Below are 23,048 nucleotides of genomic sequence, written 5' to 3' on the forward strand. Positions count from 1 at the left end.
TTGGGGCTCACAAGATGATTATCGGGAACAGTTTCCTCTCACACTTTGGCCTTGCTTGCTTTCTATGCCAGTGAAGCAGAGGGGAGGCTAACCGCTCATGGGAGCCCTCAGAATTCCTCTTCAGAGGTGACACTGCCACCCCAGCCTGAAATTTAAAAACCCTCGCACACGTACTCATAGATACACATCAGGAATTTAAAAGATCTTCCAGGGATGCTGCAAGACCACGTTTCTGGGTAACACTAACAATGATCACAGACAGGCGATGCGGAGCATAACTGAAGAGTCAGCCCCAGTCATTGTCTGGCTGTGCAACTGTGAGCCTGTTCCTTAACCTCTCTGAGCATCAGTTTGCCCTTTTATTAAGTGGAGGCAACAACAACCTGCTACACAGAGTTGGGGTGGGGGTGGACGGAGATAATGCTTGGAAGGTGCCTGGCACCTAACAGAAGCCATGCTAAAGTTTACCCGTTATTTGGGAAGGAAGATGAGTCCCCCTTTGGCTTCCAGGGAGGCAGTGGTCACACTTGCTGGGGGCAGGTGGGCCAATTCTGAGGCACGACATTCATGCTGTCTCCTCTTCAAACACAGCACGGCGGCCACCGCGACCCCACTCCCGACCTCTCGGAAGGAAGGAAGTGAATAAAGACCTAGCAGGTCCCACGGAAAATCCGCCAGTCCCACCACCCTGCCCTGGCCCTCCGCTCTTTACCTTAACCCCAGGACATGCTTGACCCTTCCCTTCAGTGTGTCTGAGCTCTACTATATCCTGGGGAGAAAGCCAAGTTCTTAGCCATGACATTGGCCTTTTTTCCCTTTTTTGTTAAAAACAAAACAAAACAAAAACAAAGCGGTGAGAAATGTTCCCTCCTTGCCTTCCTGCACCGTCTCCTCTTTCAACCCCTCAATTTCTTAGGAATGAAATCATCCAAGATATAAATAAAATGTTCTAAATAAAGCTCTATTCGACTGCAGCCGAAGACATATCTGCGTATGTATGGGACTGTCAGCCAAAATAAATTAACCTCCAGTGGAAGTCATTTTCATGTAATTAATTATTCTTGTATCAGCTGAAAGAGACAGGTGCACCAGTGGATTGCCTTGCTCGAACTTCTCAATGAACATCTTAAGGAGGCTACACTTAAAACACGCCAAGTGACTAGTGCACAGCTATCACTTTTGTTCTGATACTGTTTCTTGACTTAGACCCTTGATTTCTCCATCACTGCAAAGGGAAAACAAAACAACGGACACCAAACGCATTTTCAAGTACGGGAAGTGCGTGATGTGCTAATTAAGCAGCAGGAATGCAGCCTCCTGTTTCAGCTGATGTCTTCCTTCTCCAGCTCAAGGAAGGGGTTTAGGCTGCTTGGGGCTTTACGGCAAAACAAGTTGGGATGCGGTAAGTCCGTTACTAGCCAGAGTTCTTACCGTGTCCCGGAGGTCAGAGCCCCGGCGTGTTCAAGTACTCGTACGAGATGAGAAAATAGGCCGAATGAGAAGATGGCTAGGTGAATTTGCAACTTGTTGAATGAAATTATCCCAAGAAGGACATTAGGGAGTTGGAGCCTCTGGTGGAGTGCCTTAGGTCTCTTTCTTTTGTCTTCTTTTGAAGCCATCACTTCGGGACATGACAGAAACCTGGGGGAAGAGTGGTTAGACTTGGTGGCTGAGTGAGACCAACCAGCCCGGACAGACTGGAAGTGATGGGCTGATTGAACAAGCTGTTTTCCAAAATAAATGTAAATCCTTGCACCAGGGGTAAGAAAAACCAACCAACCAACCAACCAACCAACCAACCAACCAACCAACACCACAGGGTACAAAGAATTTACTTAAAAGCAACCTTATAATCCTAACCCTTCCTGACTCATCTTGTTTTAAATTTGCCTCTTATTTATTAGCAGCATATGACTGTATTTTAAATCCAATCTGATATTTAATAGGTGAGATTAACCCAATCACATTTATTGTGATGACTGATATACTGGGGCTTAATTCTATCATCTTGTTTTGTATTTTTCTATTTACTATGTTGCTCCGCCCCCCCCCCCTTACTTTCCTTTATGAATTGATAAAGTTTCTTTCTTTCCTTTTCTTCCTTCTACTGTGTTGGAAATGATAGCCTATGCTTCTGTGTTTTTCTTTGCTACCCATACATTTTTAAACAAATACACTTTATCTTTTTCTCAGAACCTAAAATTATGTAGTGTCTCTGTTCTTCCCTTAAGCAAAAAAAAAAGGGCCTGAGAAAATTCAACCTCTTCCCTCCCATTTTCCATGTTACTGCCCTAGAGAAGTTGGCATCTCTCTTTCGTAAACACAAAAATAGTTTTGCTAGATTCAGTAGTTCATAAGATTTATGAAATTATTTCATGATGTATTTATTTACTCTTGCCTCTTATGTCCCACTCCCTCACCAGAGTGAACTTTTCTCTTTGCTGAAGTGCATGCTTTAGAAGCTTTACTGCGGAGGGGTGGTTCTCACTCTTGAGCGATAACTCATAGCTTCTCTGGGTATATAATTCGAGATTGACAATTACTCTTCCTCAGCTATGTCATGTGTGCTGGCAGTTCACGCTGCTGAGGAGATGTCTGGATTGTCTAGCTTTACGGGGAAATCAACGTCTGCTTTCTAGTACCTGGGAATCTTTTCTGTTTATCTTTAAAACTCTGCAGTCAATAACATTGTCTGTGTGTCAGTTTATTTGTATATATCCTACATAGCGCAGGATGAGAAATTCCTAATGAAGGATCCAATATCTTCCCACAAAAACGAACTTGAGCAAGTGGGTACCTCTTGTTCCTGAACAAGGTGGCTCAGCGTCATAAAGATGTCAACATCTCCATAAAAATGCCAAGTAGGTTTTTTTTCCTGGAGCCAGACAAGATGATTTGAATGTTCAAATGGAAAGATAAACATGCAAAAATAGGGAAACCACACAAAAGAGAAATAAAGGTGAGTTCCTGTAAACATACAACCTCCATGACTAAGAATGTGGTACTATTGCATAAATAGACAGAAAGGTCAATACAAAAGCCAGAAACAGACCTAACAACAAAAGAAAATTTAGTGCATGTCATATGTGACATCTCAAATCATTGGGAGAAAAGAGAAAGCTTTTAATAAATGGTTTTGTAATATAACATTTAGACTTGGACCAAATTGAATTAGTTCTTCACACCATAAACCAGAAAAAAATCAAAATGGATTGGAGAACTCATGTAAAGTCTTCTTTCAAAATTGTGGATGAATTCCTTTACAACCTGGATGTGGAGAAATCCTTTCGAAATATGATGAAAAATCCAGATGCCATCAATAAAGACTGATTAATTTGATTGCATAAAAATATACCTTTTTATGATTTAAAAAATCAGCGTAAGCAAAGTAAAAAACACACAACAAATGTGAAACCAGGGATCATAAATATAGCTCCTATTATAGACAAGTATGTATGTATGTATCTATCTATATATCTATATCTATCTATATCTATATCTATATCTATATCTATATCTATATATATATTCTAGTATATATCCTAGTAACATCCCTAATATATAAAGAGCCTTTTAAAAGGGAGGGTTTAAAGACCACAAACTTGACTGAAAAATGAGCAAAAGACATAACCACATAGCTCATAAAAGTCAATGTACACATAGCCCTTTTAGACCTATGAAAAGATATTCAACTTAATAAGAGAAATAGAAATTAAAACTACACCAAGGTACCATCTCTTACCTTCCATTCTAGCAGAAATTCTAGACCTGAACAACACTACTCTTTTGGGGAAAATGCAGTAGGATACAACATGGCTAGCGCCTCCCGAAGGGAATGTGGTGATATCCAACCAACCACAAAGCACTTAGCCTTGGCCGCTCCAATCCCACCCCTAGGGATTTACCCTGAAAACACACCTCCACAAATATGAAACAACGTATGAACAGGCCGGTATTGCAGCCTTGTTTCTAAAAGCAAAATATTGGAAAGAACCCAAATACCATTCATGGGAGACTCATTGAACAAATTGTGGTATGTCCATGCAGTTGATGGCTGTGCACCTGGGAAAACAATGAGGAAGATCCTTAGAATAGATTGGTCTCCAGGATATGTTGCTAAGTGAAAAAAGCAAATTGCAAAAGAGTATTGGAATATACTAAGTGTGTGTGTGTGTGTGTGTGTGTGTGTGTGTGTGTGCGTGTGTGTGTTTAATTTTTTTTCTGGAAAGGAACACAGGAAAGATAAACAAGCTAATGAAAGGAATTATCTATGCGGTTTAGGAGACCAGAAAGGAAGTGAGAGGAAATGAGGCATCTCTGAGTATGGGTTTTTGTTGTCGGGTTAATATCTACCATATTTACAATTATTTTCTATTTGTAGCCCTTTGTCTTTGTTTTTTTGTTTGTTTTGTTTTTGTTTTTGTGTTGTTTTTGTTTTTGTTTTGGTCTTCCTGTCTTTTTCTATCTTCTCTGGTCTGAATCTTATATGATTCAATTTTCTCTCCTCTGTTAGTATGTCAATTATACTTCTTTTAAGAATTGTTTTAGTGTTTCCAATGTACATGCACAACCAATCCAAGTTCACTTTCAAACAACTACTTCACGGTCAGCATGTACAGGTACATATAGTAGAGTATTCTAATTTCTGCTATAATGTTGCTGCCGGGCACCAGACCTATCCATTGGCTGTGATCACCCATTACCTTGTTGTTGTTATCATTTTGAACAGTTACTTATCAGATCAATTAAGAATAAGAAAAAGAAGACATTTTATTTTAGCTTCATTTATTCCTTCTCCAATGCTCTTCCTTTCTTTATGTAGATCTGAGTTTCTTTTTTTTTATTTTTAAAAATGTTTTTATTTATTTTTGAGACAGAGAGAGAGAGAAACAGAATCTGAAGCAGGCTCCAGGCTCTGAGCTGTCAGCACAGAGTCCGACGTGGGACTTGAACTCATGAACCACAAGATCATGACCTGCGCCGAAGTTGGATGCTTAACTGACTGAACCACCCAGGCACTCCTCTGTAGATCTAAGCTTCTGACCTAACATTATCTAAGAGCTCCTAACATTACTTACAAGATAGGTCTACTGGAGACAAATCCTCACTTTTTGTTTGAGAACGTATTTCTTCCTACCTTCGAGGGATGGCTTTGCTGGATCGGATTTCTAGGTTGGAGGTCTTTTTCTTTTTATGACCCAGTAAAGATTCCACTCCACTCTCCTTTTGCTTACGTGGTTTGTGAAGCGATCTCTGATGTAATTCTAATCCTCATTCTCTGTACATAAGGTGTTTTCTTCCATTGGCTTCATTCAAGATTTTCTCTTTGTCTTTGATTTTCTGCAGTTTGAATATGATGTGCCCAGGTGTAGACTTTTTGGTGTTTATTCTCCTTGATGTTCCCCGAGCTTGCTATAACTATAGTTTGGTGTCTGTCATTAATTGTTTAAAACTCTCAGTCATTATTATTTGAAATATTCCTTCTGTTCCTTTCTCTGTTTCTCCTCCTTCTGGTATCCCAATTACACACATGTTGTACATTTTGTAATTGTCCTACCCTTCTGGCTATTGTGTCCCACTGCCCCCCCCCCCTTTCCCTCATTATTCTTTCTATGTGCATTTCAGTTTGGGAAGTTTCTTGACATTTTTCAAGCTCACTGGCTCTTTCCTCGACCATCCCCTATCTACTGATCTGCCCACCCAAAACGTTGTTCATTTCTGTGACAGAGTTTTTGATTTCTAGCATTTCCTTCCGATTCTTCACAAGCATTTCCATCTCTCTGCTTACACTGCCCATCTGTTCTTGCATGGTGTCCACTTTTTCCGTCAGATCCCTTAGCAGATGAATCATAGTCGTTTTAAGCTCCCAGCCTGATCATTTCAACATCTGTGTCATATCTAAGTCTGATTCTGGGGCTTGCTTTGTCTCTTCAGACTCTGTTTCTTCTTGCTTTCCAGCATGCCTGTAATATTTGTTGAAAGTCAGCCATGATGTGTCGGGTAATAGGAACTGAAGTAAGCCAGCCCCAATGTGAGCTCTCTGGTGGCTTGGTCCTTGTCCCACAGGGATGTGGACAGGATGCAGTTTGACACCAGGTCAGTTTTGTGGGTGTGTCTGCTCATTCCTGCCACCTCAGGCAACCACCTTGGGCCACTGTTGCAATGTTTCAGCCCCCATCTGTGGGTAGCAAAGTCCTCCCCAGATGACCCAGTCCTCGGCTACATGGAGTCAATTCTGTTCTCTTTACCTGGCAGGATTTAATTTCCAAAGAACCTAGGTGTTTTTCAAGGACAGTTAAGTCTCAAAACATATTTTTATACTTTTTCCATTATTTCTATGATTTGGGAGATGGAAGGAGGGAAGCATTGTGTGAACTCACATTGCCATTTTTATGGCAAGTAACCTCCTCTTCCCGCCTATGGCTTTGAAAAAGACACTCGGTTTCATAGAGCGCGGATTGCCTTCGCGTGTCGATTGCTATCTTAATTAGCTTGTAGACAGGCATTTACTTGACTTGCTTGGATAATGATAACAATCCTTTTGGAAGATTATTGACTGATACTTTAGATTTTTCAATCAAAAACCTTAAATTGCAAAATTACATATTTCAGACATGTATTAACTTCGGTAACAGAAGTAAAGAGGCCACATAGAATCTTTGAACATCGCTGAACTTCCTGCTCTGACGCACAATTATAGTATTTTTGTGAAATGACAAAGAAAGTAAGAGGACGTGATCTTTCCTCTCTTAAAGGTGATTTCTTCTGTTTTTTTTTTTCAGCACAAACTCCGGCCTATAATCCGGGAGGCCAAGTAGGGTTCCTACTACCTTCTCTTCTCAATTGTTGTTCGCATTCAGCACAGGTGATCAGCCAAAATGCATTTGGGCGAAAATAGCGATTTTGCCCACCCCCAATCCTCTTTCTTTTCTGTCCCCCATCACAACTCCAATCTGGCCATAATTGTACCGTTCCCATAACAACAGCCAAATAGCTGGATCTTTGTGGAGGGCTTATAACACAGTTGTCCACAAAGCCGCTGGCAATGCTGTGCAGACCCTGCACGTCAGCATCTCATGAAAGAGACGGCGTTCGGGGTGAACATTCTTGGCAGTTCCAGACCTAACTTGCTAGCTTGCTGATTACCACCGCTGCATTCCCGAACCGAGGCCCGGCGCCCCGTGTCTCTCCTACAATCCTCACGTGCACCTTACTCTTCCGATCGTCATTCCCTCGTGGCCTGCCTGGGACATTCAGAACGGCCCATACGGAGAGAAAAACACAACAAAAACTCCTTCTCGGAGTGTATTCCACCACATTGCGGCAAAAATCAAAGAATGACATTCTTGAGATCTCAGGGCTGTACTTGAGATTACATAGTATATATTTATATATAAATATTTTATTTATATACATAAAAGGAAATATATTTCCTTTTTGCCTAGCCACTGTGTGATTTCAGGGAGCAAATTTGTTGAGCAGGACCCAAGAGCTGGCTGGATGAGGAGCTTCCTTTGTTATGGACTGCAGGCATGTCGAGTTAAGTTAGATGAGTTCCTACCTACAGCTATTTTGATCTCTCCGTAATGAATGAGACAGCCGCCGTGGGTAAACCTGGAGCTGAATCCCATTTTCTGTCTGAACTCAGGTCTGGGATTTGCAGAATGACAGCTCCTGTCCCCTTGTGAATGCGCTGCTCACGTGCAAACTGACTTCGGTGAAAATCAGGGGTGGGGTGGGGGGCAGGGTGGCAAGAGAAAAGGAGCGTGGGGATAAGAAGTTGTGAATCGTGTTCATGTGTGAACCCAGACTCAGGGTTTCTTACAGCCGCAATGCCTCACTGGCAGCGGCCGGTGTGAACGCCGTTGGCGTGGACTGCGGACAGAGCCCGGGGGCTCCCTCCTACGGAATGAGATCGTGGGTAAGCATCTCTGGTGTCCCTGAGAGCTGGGGTGGGCTAGGCTGTGGGACACCTTGATATCTTGCAACAAAGAGAGACCTACAGGCTTCGGGCTGGACCCCGCAGAAAGGGTGGCGACCACATCACTTGGGAAAATGATTTCATTTTTACCCTGTCCAGAGACAATGCCAATATTTTGCATTTGCAGGAATTATTGTCTAACTGTCTAAGCAATTTCTTGTGTTTTGCTAATGATTTGATTGATCCCACGTGCATGGAAATGTGCTCTGATGTCTGACTTTGTAAAGTTTGGGTCACAGAGAAGCAGCCCTGCCATCCCCCGGAGCTCGTGAGAAAGGTGGACCCTCTCCCCCTCCAGATGTCCTCAACCTGAATCTGTCTTTTAGCAAGACACTCAGGTGGTTCGGTGCACGTTAGGGGTTGGGAAGCTCTGTTCTGGGTTCATCCTTGGCAAGTCCGTTCAGATTGCTCTTGCGTTTGTATTTCCTTGGGAGGATGAATTTGTTATTCTTTACAAGATGTACTTTGGAGTTTTAGTTTGAAAGCTCATCTTGAATAAATGTGTGTACAGGTGTGTGTGTGTGTGTGTGTGTGTTTCTTTTTCCCTTGAGGTCTTGGTGACTTCAGCTGAGAAGAACAAAAGATTCACAGTCGAATCTGCCTGAATGTGGCTCGAGACTCCGGAACTGACCAACCATGTGACTCTGGACAAACTACCTCATGTCTTTGAACCTCAATTTGTTCAACTGTCCAGGGGGGATGTTATCAACCTCACCCAGTTCGTATGAGGATAAAAATAATATACATAAAGCCCATAAGCCCAGTGCCTGGCACCTAGTGGGTGTTTAATAAATCATCAGATCATTACTGCCGTCTTCAGCTTTACTGAGGTGTGGTGAAACAGTGCAGTACCGTATGGGGCTCGGGGCACATGTACACACCTATGTAACCCCGACCACGACCAAGGTTCAGAATATTTCCAGCCCACCAGAAAGCTCTTATGTCCATGTTATTTCAGAGAAGGAAAAGATCCAGCCTTTGCCCTTAGGAAGCTTTAACATCTCTCTGGGATAAGAAGTCTAAAGTATGTGAAATTGTTAGTGAGCAGTCATTAGCGAATGTACTTTTAACATAACGTTGTGGGCTGGGGTCTCAGTCCAGTTATATTTTTGCTATAACAAAAATATCACATACTACAGGGGCATCTGGGTGGCTCAGTTCGTTAAGCATTTGACTCTTGATTTCAGCTCAGGTCATTATCTCACGGTTTGTGAGTTCAAGCCCCACACTGGGCTCCGTGCCAACTGTGCATAGCCTGCTTGGGATCCTCTCTCTCTCTCTCTCTCTCTCTCTCTCTCTCTCTCTCTCTCCCCCTCTCTCTCTGCCCCTCCACTGCTTGTGCACTCTCTCTTTCTCTCAAAATAAATAATAAACATTTTAAAAATATTTAAAAGTATCACGGACTTGGGGGCTTAACAGCAAATATTTCTCTCGGTTGCCAGGTTGGGAAGTCCAAGGTCAGGGTGCTGGCAGATTCTGTGTGTGGTGAGTACCTGCTTCCTGGCTCACAGACACGTGCTTCCTGGGGTCCTCACATGGTGGCAGAGGAAAGGGAGCATATTGGGGCCTCTTTTATATAAAGGCACGAATCCCACGTCATCTCACAAGTGTGTTCCCTCTTGGTACCATAACAGTGGGAGCTAGGATTTCAACATAGGAATCTGGGGGATGGGGATACCAACATTCAGTTTGTTGCATGTAGGGACTCACAATAAAGGAATTGGGATTATGGTGGTGGTGGTGACGATGGTGATAATGATCATGGTGGTGGTGGCAGTGAAGAGGGTGATGGTGGTGATGGTGGTGGGGTCGGAGAGAGGTGGAAATCTGCGCAATATTTGGAAAGTAAAATGGACCAGCTTTAGTGATTCTTGGCAATCACTTGGACATGGAGGATGAGGAACAAGGACAAATCAAATTTATCTCGTAGAGTGTGTAGAAATTACTTTAAGCTGCTCTTGGCTTGGTTGAACCTGCAAATATGCATGTGTGGTGTAACAAAGGGCTTCAAATGGTAACAGTCTCCATGTTTGGGATTGCTGTGGTGGATTCGAGGCGGCTGCACGTTTCGACAGTCCTCTTATCAGGAGATGGGGCTTGTTTCCCTTTCCCTGGGATCTGGGCTGGCCTAGGACTGTTTGGACAAACTCATGGGAGAAGTGATGTGCACACCTTCTCCCACAGCATCTTGTCTCTGAACGCAAGGTGTCAAGACCCTGGTAACGGATGCTCCATCCGCCTGCCTCGTCCCTGAGGGGTACCGTGAGGCATTGTCTATTTAAATTAGAGGGGATAGAAATTACTCAATTTGAGCAGTCCTCCCCCTGGAAGAGATTAAATCCCAGCTAACAGGGAGATGCATGAGAAGCGGGGGGCAAGAATCTGTCAAGTGCTATTCCTCATCCAACCTCAGCTCATTGGAACGATGGCTCCTCAGTGACTGTTCGGACTGTGAAAGCGTATGCAATTTTAGGAATGTGCGAAATGAGGAAAATAAATCCATGAGTTCACGTGGCAACTCTTAAAAAGTCTGTGTGGTCCAGTTAGGTTATTTCTGTTACCATTTTCGTTGTACAATGGCATTTCTTCCCGGGATAAAAGCTCATCGAAATGATGTCTTCCTAGGAGCATATAGACAAACTTTACACCCGGCTAATCGTACACCTGATTAAGACTTAAATGCATCAGAACATCCTTCGGAATAATTAAAGACACTTCACCAACAGGGGCACGATGCTAAATGTGTCCAAACACATCTGAAATCAGCAGAGATAGAGCTACGGGGAGGGAGCTAATATGGCATTATGTCACTTTGCAGTAATTTTAAAGAATGCAGAATTTGGCTTTCAAAGGATATGCCTTTTCATTTGGGGTAAAATAAGGTGCACTCTCCAGTCAAAATAAGTGGCCCATTCGTGTGAAGTTAATGTATGAAGCACAATTTATCTCCAGGTTGTTGAAGGGAAAGCAATCATTTAAGGGCCACTGCTGTTCCCTGGGAAGGGAGCATCCAAGACAGTTTTGATCCATTGATGAGCGCTGTCTAATACGCTCCCCGAGGTACAGTTACCCTAAATCTATTAGACTTTTACAGTCTTCCAGGATGTGCAGTCTGGAGACGCTCCATCACACTGTATTAACTTGACAACGTAATGTACTGCCATCTTTTATTTTCATAGGAAGTACTAGGTTTGACCTTGAAACTCTTAACCACACTTTATAATCTTCAGCCCATCCTGGCAAAGAGGGCCCCCTAAGAAAAATGCCCTGGCAAGAGTTGAGTCCATAAAACCTTGGATTGGAATGACTGAAATGGGGGAGGTTTGGAGAGGTGGGGTACCGGCAGATCTGTCTAGATCCACAGGGGCAAGTGAAGCGAGGACGCGAAGAGTCGCGAGAATTGTTAACGGCTGCGGTTTGCTGTGCTCTCGCCCTGTGGCAGGCACCGCGCTTCACGGGCTTTCCTACCTCCTCCTCGTGAGGTTGAACAGAGGCTCAGAGAGGTTATGTTACTTACCCAAGATCACCCAGCTATTAAGTGGCAGAGGCGGGAATCAGACTCAGGTCTTTTTGACTCAAAAACCAGAGCTCTTAAGCACATGCAGTGATGGCTCACTCTGAAACAAAATCTCCGCTTTTGAGAAGTTAAGTCATCTTGGGCCATACTTGTCCATTTGGTGCCTTTGTATACCACTGTCTAGCCCTTCCCTTCCCTTGTCATAAGCTGATAGCTGGGCATTTTCTTCCTGGGTCTTTTCCTAGGAAGACAGAGTCCTTCCCTAGGGGCCCAGGATGGTGTGCTGGGTGTGCTAGGTGCATTCGGCTCCAGAGCAGGAAATTGAAAAGGGCCGAAACGGTAGCTCCATGCAAACCTCCTAGATGCTGAGCCCGTTCGGGGACCACACTTCGATTCCCCTGGACCAATTAGTCCACGGGCAAATGCCAGGGGACACGTGAAAATGCCTGATCTCTGCAGAGAGTACTGCCTTCGGACGGCTGAACTGAGGTTCCAGAGACCAAGTCAAAGGTGAACAGTTCACCCGCTAGCAGCGGACGCAGACATTGATCGGCAGGGAGGAGCATTTTACAGATCCATGGTGGATACTCACAAATTTGCTTCTTCCTGCAAGCCATAAAGGCTTTTAATTATTGAAGAATGATCCTTGCGTCTGGCCAATTTATCAGCCTCTGGCAAGAGTAAAAGTCAACCGGCTATGAATCCTGTGTGATTACTAATAAGAACGACATAAAATGACACCGGTGCTGAGGAATGTTCTTGGTTGGGCTCCAGCCAAGGCAGTCCTGGATTGGATGACCCCAGGTTAAGATAGTACTGCTTCCTTGGTGGTTCTAAGTGCACGCAGAAGGCAAATGCTCCCAGAAGGCAGGTAATCACAGGGCCGCCGAAGCGTTGGGAAGTAGATGAAGATGCTTTCCAGTAGGCCCCCAAGTGGCTCCCCGTCCCAGGATCATCCTTGCTCCCTCAGGCAACTGGGGCATGCCTGGAGCCTCCTTTTTTCATTTAAAAAATTTTTAATGTTTATTTACTTATTAAATATAATTTATTGTCAAATTGGTTTCCATACAACACCCAGTGCTCATCCCAACAGGTGCCCTCCTCAGTGCCCATCACCCGCTTTCCCCTCTCCCCCACCCCCCATCCACCCTCAGTTTGTTCTCTGTATTTAAGAGTCTCTTACGGTTTGCCTCCCTCCCTCTCTGTAACATTTTCCCCCCTTCCCCTCCCCCATGGTCTTCTGTTCTCAGGACCCACATATGAGTGAAAACATATGGTATCTGTCTTTCTCTGCCTGACTTACTTCACTTAGCATAATACCCTCCAGTTCCATCCACGTTGCTGCAAATGGCCAGATTTGGTTCTTTCTCATTGCCAAGTAGTATTCCATTGTACATATAGACCACATTTTCTTTATCCATTCATCAGTTGATGGACATTTATGGAGGCTTCTTTTAAAAAGAAATGTTTCATTTATTTTTGAGAGAGAGCAGAAGTGGGGAAGGTACGGGGGGTGCAGAGGATCCAAAGCAGGAAGCCAGCAGCGAGCCCATGACAGCATGGGAGCCCATGACAGCAGCGAGCCCATGTGTGGCTCAAACTCACGAACCGTGAGATCATGACCTGAGCCGAGGTCGGCCACTTGACTGACGGAGTCACCCAGGCTCAGTCCCCCCACCCTCCTTCTGGAGCCTCCTCCATGCACCTCTTTACTCTGGGGCCCAGGCCACTCTGCAGAGGTCCACAGCTGGGAGCCAGCATGCCTAGGCTCGAGAGACATGATAACAGCCCAGATGTCCACCAACAGATGGATGGGCAAACGAATTATGGTATATCCATACCATACAAAAATCATTTATCCATAAAAAAAAACAGAATGCTGGGGCACCTGGACGGCTCAGTTGATTGAGCAGCAACCAACTTTGGCTCAGGTCATGATCTCACGGTCTGTGAGTCCATGAGTTCGAGACTTGCATCAGGCTCTGTGCTGACAGCTCAGAGCCTGGAGCCTGCTTTGAGTTCTGTGTCTCCCTCTCTCTCTACACCTCTCCCGCTCACATTCTGTCTCTCTCTCTTTCCAAAAATAAACATGAAATATTTTTTTAACAAAATTAAAAAAAAAGAACGAAGTTCTGATAGACGATACTGTGTGGATGAACCTCAAAAACGTGATGCCGAGTAAAAGATGTCAATGCAAAAGGTCACATGTTGTAGAATTCCATCTTATAAGAAATGTGCAGTTTAGGTAAATCCCTGGAACCAGAAAGCAGAGGGCGGGGACAGTGAGGAGTAACTGCTCAGGGTCTCCTTCCCGGGGGGTGAAAATGCCTCGGAATTAGGTAGAGGTGGAAGCTGCATGCCTAGTAAATGCCACTGAATTATTCCCTTTACAATGGTCACTGTATGTCATGTGAATTTCACTGTGATAGAAAAATAAATAAAATAAATGCAAAACCAAATCAGATCACAAGACCCCGTTAAACAAGCTGGGGAAGGCCTCGCAACCCAGTGACGGCCGATGAGACACCTTGGTTCACGTCCAAGACAAGGCCAAGTTCTAGGAATGCCGTTGCATTCCTGGCTAAAGTTCAGAGAGCCGCTTGCCTCGGCTCCCTATTTCCCCCTCCCTTGAACACAGATGCTCCATCTAGAACCCCAGGGCCATCTTGCCGTGACGGGGCTCCCAGGGCAAGGGAAAGGCTGCGGGACCATGGAGAGGCCGGCCCTGACTCCCAGTGGCTGCTGAGTCAACACCAGTAACAGCCCATCTCTTGTCTTTTTGTCGTTGAGAAGAATCAATTCTCATTTGCTTAAGGCACTCCTAAAGAACAGCAGAAGCCATCTTCTGCGGAGAGTTGGCTGTGGGTCCCTCAAGAAACTCGAGGGGAGCCTGGGTGGCGCAGTCGGTTAAGCTTCCGACTCTTGATCTCTGCTCAGGTCATGATCTTGTGGTTCATGGGATCAAGTCCTGCCTTGGGCTCTGTGCTGATGGTGCAGAACCTGCTTGGGATTCTGCCTCTCCTTCTCTCTGCCCCTCCTCCACTTGTGCGCGCGCTCTCTCTCTCTCTCTCTCCCTCTCTCAAAATAAAATAAACATAAAATAATTTTTAAAAAGTTAAAAAAAAAAAAAGAGGAAACTCAAAATAAGGCGGGAGTTGGATATAATCCAACATCACGTGGTGACCACCAGGCAGAGGAATGATAAAGAAGCTGCCTGGGCAGAGTGAGTCTCAGAGAAAAGACCCCTCGAGGCCCACGCAAGAAACCGAGCCCCCATCACAGTGTTGCTAGAATGCAAGGCAAATCAGATAAAGGACAAAAAAGTTAGCATACATATTTGCAATCTTTCAAACACCTTCCTGCTGGCCTTGCCCTGCTGAGCTGTGTGGGGAGGGGACAGGCCCCGGGGTCAAAGGCCAGAGGTGATCACTTTCCTCTATTAGAGGAAGGATGGGGTGGGGGGTAGGAGTGGGGTTGCAGGAAGGAGGGAACAAAGGACTGGCATTAAAGAATTAATGAAGGAGAGAAGAGGATGGGGGGGAACAGCTCCCGGAAGAACCAGGGCTTTGAGGTGAGAAGCATGGAAAGTGGGTTTTTAGGACATCCCTCTGTGTGTGAAGGCCCTTCCGTGGGAAATTGTCAGTAAAGACTATCATTACAGTTCAGTCCTTCGGGGGGTTGGGTTTTCTGCTGGTTGTATTGCTGGCTGTGGGAGTCTCAGTCTCCTTTAAGGTAGGGGGAAAAAAAGCCAGTTTCCTTTGGGTGACAGCGAGGGATAAGGCAGGGGGATGGAGTAATGGGGGTGGATAGATGGAGGGCCAGGCTGCGGAGCATCCCTGGGGTCTGGGACTTCATCCCGCAGGCAGAGGGCAACTTTTGGATGGCGGACAAATTGTTTAGCTTCCCTAAAGCTCAGTTACGTCTATAGATCGGAAATCATAATGGTACCTGTGCTATAGATTTGTCACGGGTGTTACACAAAACCACACGTGAAAATAGACCTAACAAATTTCTGAGCACAGAGTAGGCTCTTAATTAACCATCCCTGAATCTGGATCTTCCCTTTGCACGTCCAAACTGATCTGCCCGTGTCCGATTCATCGAGGACCGACCCTCTCTCTACAGCTGATCCACAATTTGCACCCCAGCCCCCCAGCGACATGCACTTTGTGATAATTCTGTGGTTCACAGCGGACTTCACTCCTTGATCCAAAGGAGGGACAAGGTGGGCATTTCTGTGCACACAGTCTGCTTCATTACAAGGCTCTGAGCCTCGAGCCGGCTCTTGCTGCTGATCAAGATCAAGGCCTGAAATGAGGTACACAGACAAAAAGAATTACAAACATGTACTACACGTTTACTCCATGTGCCTCTGGGAAGTATCCCCCTTAATCTTCACAACGGCCCTAGCTCCTCTTTACCGATGAAGAAACAGCCCAGAGAGGTAAGGTGCTTTGCCTCAGGCCACACAGCTAGGGAGCAGCAGGTCCGGGTCTTGAACCCAGACTGTTCGCCATTAGTCTGAGCTCTTGACTCTGAAGACATGCCATGTCTCTGGGGAAAGCCAAGAAATCCTGGTGGAGGAGTGAAAATCCAAAAGTACAGGAAACAGAGCCATAAACTGGGGCACCTGGGTGGCCTAGTTGGCTAAGCATCTGGCTTTTGATTTCGGCTCAGGTCATGATCTCACGGTTCAAGAGTTCAAGCCCCTCACCAGGCTCTGTGTGGATGATGTGGAGCCTGCTGGGGGTTCTTTATCCCTCTTTCTCTCTGCCCCTCACTCTCCCTCTCTCTCAAAATAAATAAACGTTAACACACACACACACACACACACACACACACACACGTAATCATAAACTTACCTTGTAGGTCCAGATGATTAGATTCTATATAGTTTGCCTTAAAAAAAAAAAATGTATTTATATGATCATCCTCACCCTTATAACCCATTCTGTTCCAATAAATTAACTGTGCTCAGCTTTGCACAGAAGCGGGCAACTGCCCCAAATCAGATGGCTCCATGCACAGGCTGTTTCTTGCAGGATCATTCCTAGAGGGGATTCCTGCAGCCAAATGACACCAAGTGTGACCATCGCAGAGCACAAACAGGATTAAAAGGAGAACATCTGTGTTTTGCAAGGCTGCACTAACACAAGACAAACAAGCTATGTTTATACCCAAATGCTCAGTGGCTTTTGCTGCAGAGAGGGCTGGTGACCGTCTGGACAGGACGTTGATTAGAAGAGAGGCAGAGAATGTACTGATGCCCGCACCTGAGTTCTTCGGGTGGCCTGGGGCCCGAAGACACGTGTGATTCCATCGTGTCAGGGTGACTGGTAGACCATCCTCTGTGGCGGTGTTGTTGTTAAAGTCAGTGAGTCGTTGTTACGCTTCCCTCCTGGGATGAAGTCTTGGGAATTTTAGAGTAACTTCACACATGCACTCCTGTTTTATTAACACTTCTCAGATGCCATGCAGGGCTCTGAACTTCAAACAAAGCTGGCTGGGATTTGATCCTCCAAAGAGAAGAAGAGACTCCATCAAGATGCCCACATGCCTGAAGCTATTTGTTGGATCCCAAAAAAAGGTCTCATTTTGTGTGTTGGGGGGGAGGGGAAGGAAACTTAATTAGCAGTGAATGAAGCAACTCTCAGAACATATGGTTTCAGGTTGTGCCAAGATTCGTGGCCAATTTATTACTTTATTATTATTGTTGTTGTTAATCTTTACTTGAAAGATGTGTAAAGCCACTCAGTAAATCCCTTTCTGGAGGACACCGAAGTTGGAGAATGGCAAGAAAGACAGATCGCAGATCAGAGCGAAAGCGTTTTTGTCGTACATCGACATTAAAGGGTAAAGTTTGTTCCATAATGGCTTTTTTTTTTTTCTTCCTTAACAAAGAAATAGCACTCTCCTTTGTTTGGGAAACCTACTTTGATGCCTTCAAGAATAATTTGCTTTTTTCTGATTCCTAGTTTGTTCATCTCCTTTGGCAACTGTGTACTTCCTGCATCTGAACCAATATTTGGAAGGGACGTTTTTTTCTGTTTATATAACTTCCATGTTTCAGAGAAGACGTCACGGCTGAAAGAGAGGCAGTTTGAGAAAAGGTCTGTTCTCTGTTCTCCACAAGCCAAGGGAAACATGTTTTAAAATCTTGCTAACACGTTAGCTTTGGCATCTTTAAAACTCGTTTTTCTCCACTCTTTTTGTGTCTTTCGCACTTGGCTGTCAGTGAGCGTTGAGGTCTTGCGAGTGTCCAGAGGCAGAGATATGCACCGTAGCCCCATCACCAATTGGCAGAGGGCGTCGGTTACAAGATTATTGGCCTCGTTCAATTAAGGGGGCGGATTGAGCAGGACTGGGAGCCATCTGTGCCTATGGAAACTGTCTGGAGTTGGGACCACACATCCATGAGAGCAACATTCAATTGCAAACTGTTAGAATTGACCAGAAAGTAGAGAAACGCAATAGCGCGTCTCTTGCCACACTGCCTCCCGCGTGGTGAGCTCGGCTGTAGGGCTGACAAATAGATGTAGGGCTTTATGAATGACCCTTTTACTCTGTTGACACACAGGTGACCCCTGTGTCCTCTAAAAGGTGCAGGCCAGACATCTTTTCTGAGTCCTAATAGTCCCTTCCCTTTCATAAATGGCCAAATCGAAGCACATTAGTGCTCTCAGGGGGCCAACTTTTTAAGTGCCTCCTGTACAATGGGCCTCAGAGGCCCCCAACTCCTTCCTAAATGGGCCTTACCACGAATCCCAGTGCACTTCCTCACACTCAGGCATCAGCTGGCTCTGCTGCACGTCCTTGCTGAGGCCACAGCAGCAACTGCTGAATATTTTATTAGTCACTGTGACCATCCATGCAGTCTGCACCTGGATGTCATCTTTCCTATTGTGACACCCTTTTCCCTTAAAGGAGCCACTGGTGATGATGCAGTACAGTCTGTTTAGAAACAAGGTTTCAACCAGGCTCCATGTTAAGCTGGGCAACATTATCCTTTCTGGGAAGAGGTCTTTGAAGGTTTGTGCAGATTTGGTAAAAGGGAACACTCCAGGGAGGGCCTTGGTTTCATGAAAGTCCCCTCTCTGTCCCCAACTCCCTTGCAGCTAACCCCAGGGGAGAAACTTTAAAAAAGAAAATGAAGACCTAGAAGACTCCAAAGGTTGCTTTTTCAAAAGGCTCTAGTTTCCAAGAGTACTATATTTATTCTTTGGTTTTAGAACTTGGGTGAATTCATTTATTCATCAACAAATGTTTATTTAATTCTTACTATGTCAGGCACTAGACAAGTCATTGGAACTCAACCCTGGACAGTAAGACACCCACCTTGCCCTCAGAGAACAGAAAGTCCAGTGAGGGATTCATTCATTCATACATTCATTCATTCAGTACTATTTATTGAGTGCTTACTATGTGCCTGGCATTGTTCTACAGACCAGGACACACAGTAGTGGACAAAACAAACAAAAGTCATTCTGGTGGGAGATGGGAATTTTTCAAATAATTACATAATGTATATAATTATAAAATGTAATAAGTACAGCAAAGAAAACCTTCTTAAAAACACCTTCCCTGGATTCTATACCCAGCTAAACTATCATTCAGTAGTCAAGGCAAAGCAGAGATATTTTCAGATATACAACAAATAAGAGACTATATTACCGCCAGATACTCAATGTCAGAGGGAAGTGGACAAGGAAGAAAGGCACGAAAAACAAGAAACAACACAAAAATTCATGAAATATACTGGCAAATGCAATGAACTATTGCTTATGTTAAAATGCTACTTTTTTTGTCTTAACAGAGAAAAAAATTACAATTCATGAAAATGAGTGAAATAGAAAAGCAGGATAAAGGAGAAATAATATTACAAAATAACAAAAACTGGCTTTTAAATCAAACAAATAAAATAGACAAGCCTTTAGCAAGATTTAAAAATGGATGGAACCTTTCAGTCCGCCCACAGAGGCGTCCATACGGTATTGTTCTGCATTCCTGTCATAACTTAAAGGGAAACCGTCACAAGATCCAGAGCCCTTGATGTCCTGCAAATGAAGGAGGAGGATGTCCTCAAATTCTTTGCAGCAGGAACCCACTTAGGTGGCATCAACCTTGACTTCCAAATGGAACAGTACATCTACAAAGGAAAAGTGATGGTGTCTACAACATAAATCTGAAGAGAACCTGAGAGAATTTTCTGCTGGCAGCTGGTGCCATTGTTGCCATTGAAAACCCGGTTGATGTCAGTGTCACATCATCCAGGGGTACTGGCCAGTGAGCTGGGCTGCAGTGTCCCCTGCTACTGGAGCCACTCCTATTGCCAGCCACTTCACTCCTGGAACCTTTGCTAATCGCATCCAGACAGCCTTCTGGGAGCCAAGATCCTCTGGTGGTTACTGATCCCAGTGCTGACCACCAACCTCTCACGGAAGCATCTTATATTAACCTGTCCACCATCGCTCTGTGTAACAAAGACTCTGCTCTGCACTGTGCGGAGATCGCCATCCCTTGCAACAACAAGGGAGCATGCTCAGTAGGTCTGATGTGGTGGATGCTGGCCCCAGGAAGTTCTGCGCATGCATGGCACCATTTCCAGTGAACACCCATGGGAGGTCATATTTGATCTCTACTTCTGCAGAGATCCTGAAGACATTGAAAAGGAAGAGCAGGCTGCTACTGAAAAAGGCTGTGACCAAAGAGGAGTATCAGGGTGAATGGGCTTCACCAGCTCCTGAGTTTACTGCTCCTCAACCTGAAGTCATAGACTCATCAGAAGGTGGGCAGGTGCCCTATGGCAGCTCCCTGCTGAAAGCTGGAGTGCTCAGGTCTGCAGCTCCCACCGCTCAGGCCACTGAATGGGTAGGAACAACTGGTGAGTGGTTTTAAGCTGTTCTTCCAGAAAGGCAAACAAAATGGAAATAAGGTTGGCAGAAATTAAACAGTTTCTAAAAGAAAAAAAAAAATGAGGGAAAAAAGGTAAATAAACAATGATAGAAATAGATACAAACGGACATACAGTTGAAATTTTTTTTAAATTGGAATAAAAGAAAAGAAAATAAGGCAGATATAATGAACAACTTTATGTCACCAAACTTGAAAACTTAGATAAAGTGAATGATTTTCTAGAAAAATATAGACTTCCAACAATGACTCAAGAAGGTTTTAAAACTCCTAAATACACCAACAACCATTAAAGAAATTGAGCCAGCAATGGAAAATACCCTCGACATCAATCCCACACTCCCACCCCCAAACACACAGACAAAAGGTGCTGATTCTGTTTTACAGATGAGTTCTTACAAAACTTCATTGAATAGACAGAGCCCCATCTTATAAAAGCTATTATAGAGACTAGAAAAAGAGGGAAAACTATAAATTTAACATAATTACGATGGCGAAACCAAATTCTCACGATGCCACAAAGAGGGTTCAAGCCGGTGCCCTGCTTGCTGGCCTGTAAAGGGAGGTGTCGGTTACCTTGCACGTAGAAAGAGTCAGGAAAAGAAAACGAGGTTATCACTGGTCATCCTTCACATTAAGCCATGTGTTCAATTGAGAACTTTGTTTACTGCACAAAGACCAAGATGTCTCACATGAGACTTGGGTGACACCATTTCAGAAGCTGGAGTTACAAAGCTGAGGTTTGCCAATCCACTGTGATCCATTTAAATGCAATTGCTAGAAATATCACTTCATCAGAAATGAGGAACTTGGATGATTGCCAGACCAAGTGGGATGCCAGATCAACAGGTTGAAAACCATGATTGTCCTGAGCAAATCAGGAAATTTGGATCTTATGCTGATAAGAGATAAGCAATATTCTGGATGTAAAATCAAAATGCAAAACCAGTAGCATTCCTCTAGAATGATAGAAACCAGGTAGAAAACGTAATATAAGGAAAAGACACACAAGCATGATAGAAGAAAGCTACAACAACAACCAAAAGTATTTAGACCAATTGTGAACATACCAAATTTTTAAAAACTTTATGAAGAAAAGTATGAAACAAGACCAGAGGTGTTTTGTTTTATTTTGTTTTAATGCATGGATCAATCACATACAAGCTTTAGGAATTTTCAGTTTAATAAAGATACTTATTCTCGTCCAATTAATTTACAAACTGAATTCAATCCCAAAAGGATTTCTCAACGAATTTCCCAAGCCAAGGTTTAAGATGGTTCCTGGAGCCCCAGCTATAAAATCCACATTCCAAGGAACAAGAAGAGGGAAAGAGAAGAGGAAGAAAAGGGCACGTCACAATCCGACCCTCTTTGGTCCCACCCAGGAACCCCTGCTTATTTTATTGCGGCCAGAATATAGATGTAGCCACATCTGGGAACAAGAAAGGTGAGGAAAGATGTCTTTTCAACTGGCCATGTTGCTACTCTGAATAACATGAGGTCTGTTGCTGAGGAAGGGGGAGGGGGTTTGGGAAGCAACCAGCAGTCTTTGCCATCAACTTAAATGTCTATCTTTAGCAGAAGGGAGAAATAACTTGCAATTACATTCACAGCGGAGTACTACATAGTGGTTAAAATGAGGACAACAGAGGCATGTGGATCCATATAGCTAAGCTTCAAAACAAAAATCTCTTGCTTGAAAAAGAAACTTGCAAAATGACTCAAACTGTATGATACCATTTATATAAAGTTTAAAAGCCTACAAAACAACACCGTGTATCTTTTATGGCTACACAAAATACTTATGTTGGGAGGATGTAAAAACATGAATGGATATGAAAAACATTGAATGCAGGATGGTGATTATCCCCTGGAGAGGGAAGGCGGGCAATGGGATCAGAAACAGATACATCAAGGATTTCAGTTGTCCCGATGATGCCTTATTTCTCCAAAAATAAAAAATAAAAAAAGATTTGAAGGAAAATATTTTTAAAGTTAAATCATGAGTACTCAGAGTTTAAGCTATCGTTCCCTATACATTTCTATATGTTTGACATTTTTCATAGTTTATGGGAGAGAGGAGCCTTGAAAAGACATAACTAACGAGGTGTAACTTACATATAGTGAATTCACACATCTCAAGTGTACAACTTGATAAATCTTTACAAAGCACATAAATCCAGAGCATGATATAGAAGCCAGCACTGCAGAAGCTTCTCTTAAGTCACCTCTCGATGATAGCGTTCACAAAGAATAACCACCATTGCGACTTCCATCACCATAAATGAATTGTGCTTGTTTTTGACTATTGTACGAAGGAGCCATGCAGCCTCCTACAGCATATTCTCTTTAATGACTGGTTTCATTGTCCCCGTAGTATGTCACTGTGGTTCATCCTGAGGGGCTGTCTTCTCCACCACTGTGGTGCTGACCCAGTTGGAAGGCAGGGGCTCCACATTCAATGTTGAGAAGAGTGTCTTTTGCTTCCTGAGCCCTGCAAAGCAGTGGGGAGGGAGATCTGAATTTTGGATGGTTTTCAGAATCCTCTACCCGAGGCTGTTGAGGGAGCTGGTGTCCCGCCCACAGTGTAGGAGGCTTTGACAATGCTCCCCAACTCCCTCCTGACCCTCAGTCTCCCCT

General features: G+C 44.1%; 1 long non-coding RNA gene and 1 pseudogene across 2 annotated transcripts; one reads left to right on the forward strand and one right to left on the reverse strand.

Annotated features, from left to right (window-relative positions):
* Window positions 1-1,506: 1,506 nt before the first annotated feature.
* Window positions 1,507-18,329, reverse strand: LOC132689662 (uncharacterized). Of its 2 annotated transcripts, XR_009615095.3 has the most exons (6): window positions 18,255-18,329; window positions 16,676-17,582; window positions 16,436-16,561; window positions 4,003-4,062; window positions 2,798-2,875; window positions 1,507-1,641 (listed from the first exon to the last, which is right to left on the reverse strand). It is a non-coding gene; the product is annotated as an uncharacterized LOC132689662 (long non-coding RNA). The 2 variants fall into 2 exon arrangements; XR_009615096.2 differs by lacking the exons at window positions 1,507-1,641; window positions 2,798-2,875; window positions 4,003-4,062 and adding an exon at window positions 14,978-15,806.
* Window positions 18,330-19,516: 1,187 nt separating this feature from the next.
* LOC132689660 (small ribosomal subunit protein uS2 pseudogene) lies at window positions 19,517-22,320 on the forward strand (annotated as a pseudogene).
* The last annotated feature ends 728 nt before the right edge of the window (window positions 22,321-23,048 follow it).

Source organism: Panthera onca, chromosome E3 (assembly GCF_046562875.1).
Source record: "Panthera onca isolate mPanOnc1 chromosome E3, mPanOnc1 haplotype 2, whole genome shotgun sequence".
Classification (NCBI taxonomy): Eukaryota; Metazoa; Chordata; class Mammalia; order Carnivora; family Felidae; genus Panthera; species Panthera onca.